Below are 7,432 nucleotides of genomic sequence, written 5' to 3' on the forward strand. Positions count from 1 at the left end.
AGAAAAGGCATTTGATAAAATCCAACATCCATTCCTGATAACAATCAGCAAAATAGGAATAGAAGGGACATTTCTCAATTTAATAAAGCACATATATGCCAAACCAACAGCCAGCATTATTCTCAATGGAGAGAGACTCAAAGCATTACCCTTCCAAACAGAAAACAGACAAGGATGCCCTCTATCACCACTTCTATTCAACACTGTATTAGAAGTCCCAGCCAGGGCAATAAGGCAAGATAGAGATATAAAAGGTATCCAAATTGGCAAAGAAGTAGTAAAACAATATCTATTTACAGACAATATGATTCTATACATAGAAAAACTAAGACACCCAGCAAGAAAATTTCTAGAACTAATGGAAAGATTCAACAAACTGGCAGGATAAAAGATAAACATGCAAAAAAAAAAAAAATCAGTTGGATTCCGCTACACCTCTACATCAATAAAGAGATCGATGAAAAGGAAATAAGGAAAACAATACCATTTACAATAGCTACCAAAAAAGATAAAATACTTAGGAACAAATCCTACCAGGGATGTAAAAGATCTATACAAAGAAAACTACAAAACGCTACTGTAAGAAACTATAAGAGAACTACATAAATGGAAGAATATGCCATGCTCATAGACAGGAACACTGAACATTGTATAAATGTCAATACTACCCAAAGTAATCTACATATTCAATGAAATTCCAATCCAATTCCATCAACATTCTTTAAGAACATGGAAAAACGCCACTCCTTCGAAGGAAGGTTGGGCAATCCTACTTCCATAGTGATACTGCCTAGGAAACCCAAGGAGGGGGTCGCTATGAGTCAGGACCGACTCGACGGCAAATAACAACAACCACAACAATTTTATATGGAAAGGAAAGAGAATTCAGATATGCAAACCACTACTGAAGAAGAAGAACAAAGCAGGAGGTCTCACACTCCCCAATCTCAAAACCTACTATACAGCCACTGTAGTCAAAACAGCCTGGTATCAGTACAATAACAGACACATCGACCAGTGGAACAGAATTGAGAATCCAGAAATAGATCCACCCACTTATGGACAGCTGATCTTTGACAATGGACTGAAACCCATTCTATGTGGGAAGAGAAAGCTTCTTAAAAAATGGTGCTGGCAAAACTGGATATCTGTTTGCAGAAAACGAAACAAGATTCATACCTCACACCATACACAAAAACAAACTCAAGATGGTTCAAAGACCTAAATGTAAAACCCAAACTATGAAGTTCATGAAAGGAAACAGGGGCAATCTCGGTTTCCCTGATTTATGGCATAAATAGACTATCAAGCATAATCCAAGTGCATAACAGCAGAAGAGAAACTAGATGACTGGCACCTCCTAAAAATTAAGTTCTTATGTACATCAAAAGACTTCTCCAAAACAGTAAAAGGAGCACCTACAGATTGGGAAAAAATATTTGGCAATGACATATTCAACAAGAGACTTACATCTAAAATTTTTACATAACTTCAGCACCTCAACATCAAAAAGACAAAACTGAGTAAAGGATATGAATAGACACTTCACTAAAGAAGATATTCAGGCAGCCAACAAACACATGAAGAAATGTTCACAATCATTACCTATTAGAGAGGTACAAATCAAAACAACAATGAGGTATTGTCTCACCCCAGCAGTAACAGCAAGGTTCAACAAGAAGAAAATAACAAATTCTGGCAAGGATGTGGAGAGATCAGAACTCTAATAAACTTCTGGTAGGATGGTAAAGTAGCACAACCCTGCAGAAAATGGTATATATTAAAAAAAAAAAAAAAAAAAAAAAAATCACTGCCATTGACTCAATCCCAATTCATAGCAACCCCCTTGGGTTTCGGAGGCTGTAAATCTTTGCAGAAGTAGATTGCCCTATCTTTCTTCCATGGAGCAGCTGGTGGGTTTGAACCACTGACCTTCTATTAGCAGCCAAATACCTCATCTACTATGCCACCAGAGCTCCTTGTAGAAAATGGTATAGTGCTTTCTTAAAAAGTTTGAAGTAGAAATACCATTTGATCCACCAATCCTGCTACTAGGAATATATAGTAAAGAGGTGAGATCTGGGGATATGACTAGATATACGCACATCCATGTTCACTGTAGCGACTTAAGTGCCATCGACACATGAATGGATAATCAAACTATGGTACATACACACAAGGAAATACTATGCAACATAAAAGAATAATGAAGAATCAGTAAATCACTTCATAACATGGACAAACTTGGAAGGTATTATGCTGAGTGAAATAAGTCAATCATAAGAGGACAAACATTGTATGAGTCCATTATTATAAAAAGTTAAGGAAAGGTTTACATAGGGAAGAAAACTTTCTTTATTGGCTACTAGGGATGGGAAGATAGGAGAAGGAAGGGAAAATAGATACGGGTGAAGGGAAAAGCAATAAAAGTGTGTGACTAGCACAGTATCACTAAAGGGAAGACAGAGAGAAGTGCACAAGAAATACAGAAAATAAAGGTAAATACTGTTGCATTACACAATACTATTAAACAATACTGCATTGTTTGTAATACTAAATAGTAAATACAAGAGGTTACATAAATATACAGGTAAGAAGATCAGGTATGGATAGGTGAATGGGAATATACCCACAACCATATGTTGGTTTGGAAGACAATAGTCATACACATGTATTTGTATGTACCATAAAAATGTCCATATCTGGTATAAAGCTGACAAGGAGCAAAGTTAGAATAACTTCTTAGCTACAACTAAGCACCTTGTGAGAGTGAGTCACTAGGCCTGTGGTCTAGGAACCATGGTCATGGGGGAAATCAAGTTCAACAGGCACTGCATAGCATACAAAAATACTGTTCTACATCTTTGATGAGTAGCTACTGGGGTCTTAAAAGCTTGCAAGTGGCCAACTAAGATGCAACTACTGGTGTCTCCTCATCCAGAGCAAAGAAGGGTGAAGAAAAACAAAGACAAATGGACCACGAGAACCTCAGCCTAAAGGACTAATGGACCATGAGAACCTCAGCCTGTATGACCCTGATACCAGAAGAACTAGATGGTTCCCAACTACCAATGCCAACACTCAGAAAGGGATCAGAATTGGAGATGTAGAGTGGGAGAAAAAATGTGTAACAAAATTTTAAAAACATTAAAAAAGACCATATTTACTGGTCAGATAGAGAGTGGTGAAACTCCTAAGACTAGCCCCGAGTCACTCTTGGGCCTGGAATTGAACTCACTCCCACAACTTAATGCTCATCCAAAAAACTGGCAAGACTACAAGCCGAAGAACTACCCAGAGAGATGCATTCCTTAAAACAATCAACCATGGAAGATCAGAAGTGCATGATTTGCACAGGGAGAAAGGGAGAGAGGGAGGAATGCATAGGCAAGAAGGACAAATGGAAAGGGAGGAAGTAGGAGGCAAGCTGTTACACTGCAGGGAATATAATCAGTGTCACAAAACAGAACGTATATGAACTGTTGAATGTAAATATCACCAAAATGACAATAAAAAGCTAAAAAAAAGTTAGGAGCAGAAAAAAGTGCAAACCTTTGCATAATTAAGTCCTCAATTATTTCCAATAAACACCAATCTTCTTACCATTCAAAGGGAGAGGTTTGAAGATTACCACATAACACTTGTATGTTCCTTCAGTCACACAAACATACATATGCACATTTTTCAAGACAAACATAATTAACAATTATTTGCACAATTAAAATATGTTTACCTTCTTTATTAAAACAATCAATGAATTGATAATTCAACATATTCTGAATATCATGTGCCATTAAGAATATAAGGTCCAGGTATAAAGAAGTTAACAAGATCCAAACTTGACAAGATGGGAGTTCACAATCAAGTCATGATCTCTCCTTTCAGAATACTCACATTTTTCAATTGTGATACAATATTACTTTTAGTCTTTAGTTTGTGTTCAATTGAATACATTTTCTACTTGTGTCTTTTATAGAAACCTCCTCTCTCCCAAAGACTGTTCTTTGAACATGTCATATAGAACCAGGTACACAGTACACATTCAATAAATGATTTATTATCTATCCAAATCATGCCAAAAATATTTATTTTTATCCCCAAAAAAATAATGCCTGGGAAAGCAGTTTGTGGAGTATAAAGTGCTATAAAATGTTCATCATAATTAGCATCCATGATGCTTCCACAATCATTGATAGCAATAAAAATACAGCATCTCGGTTTTCCACATTTACCAGTTAATTGCACCAAAACTGATTCTTCCTTGACAACTTGTTCCATTATGATGAAATATTACATGGGTTGAATCATCCTGAATTTTCAAATGAACTTGAGTTTTGAAAACAAACCTTACCAGACAAGTTCAAAGGCAAAGACCTTTAATACACTCACCACTTTCAAAACAAGCATCAAAGATAAGATGTCCTTTCTTGGGCTGTCCACAGTATCCAGTTGGAAGCACCATATATTTGCTCACATTCCCTCCGATGGCATCATCATTTCCCATATCATTGCCTATTTTTTAAGAAAATTGATTCTATTAAAATAGAAATCCAAATATATTCAGTAGTAAGTATAGTCAGTAATAATAATTCCAGTAAGCTTTTTATCACTAATTTTCTCCCTCCTGTCATGTAGTACTTATCCAGGCAGTAAAAATTAACTATAGATCATGGTACAATATAAAAAGGGTGCTTTTTTCAATCAGAAATATATGGGCTCAAACCTCACCTCTACCAAATACTAATTCTTTTTGTGACTCCAAGCAATCTACTTAATTCTTTGAGCCTCAATCTCTCTCATAATAAAAGGGGAATGGCAAAAACTATCTTTAAATTTGTATTAGAAAATTACATTAAAAATCTAGTATTATGACTAAATCCCAGAGGATGTTCATTAGATTATATTATATCAGCTATTTAATTAGCAATTATGTCTTTGAAACAAATACCTATTTCCTTGTTTAAATATGAATAAATTAGTAATACTATACCTAACATTGTATCTTCCTAATCTTCCAGCCCAACAATTTGAAAGTCACTGAACTAGCACAGAAGTTCTATTCTTAATGAAAACTTTAATTTTAAAAATTTGTGTAAGTTTTATTATGACCTGAGATGTAAAAAGTTGGAAATAGCCTTGCTTCCAACTAAACAACAAGAAAAATTCACATAAAGAAATAAAGGGCTCCAGAAAACTAAAAAGAAATATCAACTATTTTTTAATTGTTAATGACTCTAAAAGATAAATGTCTGTATACAGGAAAAAAATAGTGACAATGTATTGTGAGTTTAAATTTCTTAAATCAAACATAAAGTAAATAAATATTGTTTGAAAATAGATAGCTTATAGTAAATTAAGGAAGTATAGTGAAAATCTTAGGATAAATGCTGAAAATAAAAAAATTATAAATAATAAAGCAATAATGAAGATAAAATGGAATTAAAAGAAACAGCCAACTACTTCAAAAGAAAGGAGATAAAAAAGAGAGGATATGATGCAGAACAGACGGAAAAAATTAGGAAAAAAAAAAGCAGCACAATATTAAGTTCAAACATATCCTTAAATTATCTAATCAATTAACAGAGACTGTCAGATTAAATAGCAAAATTCAATGATATACTATCTACAAGAAATCAAGGTTTATATATAAAGGTACATATGGGTTAAAAGTATAAGGACTTGGAAGACATATCATCAAAAGTAATCAAAAGAGAGGCTGTATTAATATTAGACAAAGTAGACTTCACAACAAGAAATGAACCCAGGATACAGACTGACACTGTTTAACAATAAAGGAGTCAATTCACCAAGAATACACAAGAATATTACATGTGTCTGGACCTAACAAAAAAGCTTCAAAATAAATTAAGCAAAAACTGAGAAATAAAAAGAGAAATAGACAATTCCAGAATTAGTCTTCAACACGACTATTTCAATAATTAATAGAAATAGTTGACAAATTAGCAATATCAGGAATGAAAACAGGAGCATCACTAAAATTCTACAGGCATTAAAAGGATTATCATGGAGTATTATGCACAATCTTAAGCTCATAATTTAGATGAAATTGCCAAATACCTTAAGAGACACAAATTACCAAAGCTCACTGAAGAAGAATTAAATAACTGTTATGATTAAATAAATTGAATTTATATTTTAAAACCTTTCAACAAAGAAAAGTCCAAGACAAAATACCTTTACTGGTGAATGTACAAAATGTTTCAAAAAGGGATATTAACCATTCTACATAAATTTCAACAAAAGAGAAACTTCAACTTATCCTAATTTATTCTATGTGGGCCAGATTACCAGGATATCATAGTTTGTCTGTTTTTGTAGACTTTTCAGTTTCTCTTATCAGGGTTTTTAGTTATATGCATATACATCTTACACATGTTTTTCAGATTTATACCTTTTTGTTTGGTGTATGTTACTGTAAATGTACTGCTTTATAATTTTAATTTCTGGGTTCTTATTGCCAGCATATAGAAACAGTTCTTCTTTTTGTATATTGACCTTTTGTCCCATAAACTTACTGAAGAATCTTACTAATTATAGTAGCTTTTTAGTAGATTCTTTGAGATTTTTTTACCTCTACAATTTTGTTGTCTACAAAAACAGACAAACTATGAAGATTCAATATTATCAAGAAGTCATTTTCTCTGCAAATTACAGATTTAACACAATCACAATCAAAATTACAGTATGCTGATTGTAAAATTTATATAGAACAGTAAACTAAAATAAAAAGAATACTGTTGATTTGAAAAGAGATAGACATACAGCCCATTGGTTTGATTGTACAAGAATATGCACACATACATGGTCAAACGATTTTCAATAAAGGTGAAAAAGCAATTTGATGTAAAAAGAATAATATTACAACAAATGGTGTTGGGCCAATTGGAAATAATTAATAGTATACTATTCATAGAAATTAGTACACCATGGTGAAAAGCCATAGACTGAGAAAATGCCTGCAAAACACATTTGTGATAAAGACTTCTACCTAGAATATATAAAAGACTGTATTACATACTTCTCCAAGGAAGGTACTATCAGTTCTGAGAAACGTATAGGCTAGAAGAAATGTAATGAAATATTTAAAGTGCTTAAAGAAAAGAAGTGTTCAAGCTGCCATCTAGATGCAACGATGGGTCTCTCCTCGTCCAGAGCAAAAAAGAATGAAGAAAACCAAAATTCATGGAAACAATTAGTCTTAGCAACTGGCACACCATCCAATCTGCAGCCTATATGACTATGAGACCAGAAGAACTAGATGGTGCCTGGCTACCACTGTCATCCACTTGGAAGGGAATCTATGTAGAAGATCCTTGATAGAAAGTGAGAACAATGTGGAACAAAACTCAAAATCATTTGAGGAAAAAAAAAAAAAACGGGGGGGACCAGGTTTGCTGGTCCAATAGAGCCT

This window comes from Orycteropus afer, unplaced genomic scaffold (assembly GCF_000298275.1).
Source record: "Orycteropus afer afer isolate SDZICR_OR568_19922 unplaced genomic scaffold, OryAfe1.0 scaffold00145, whole genome shotgun sequence".
Taxonomy (NCBI): domain Eukaryota; kingdom Metazoa; phylum Chordata; class Mammalia; order Tubulidentata; family Orycteropodidae; genus Orycteropus; species Orycteropus afer.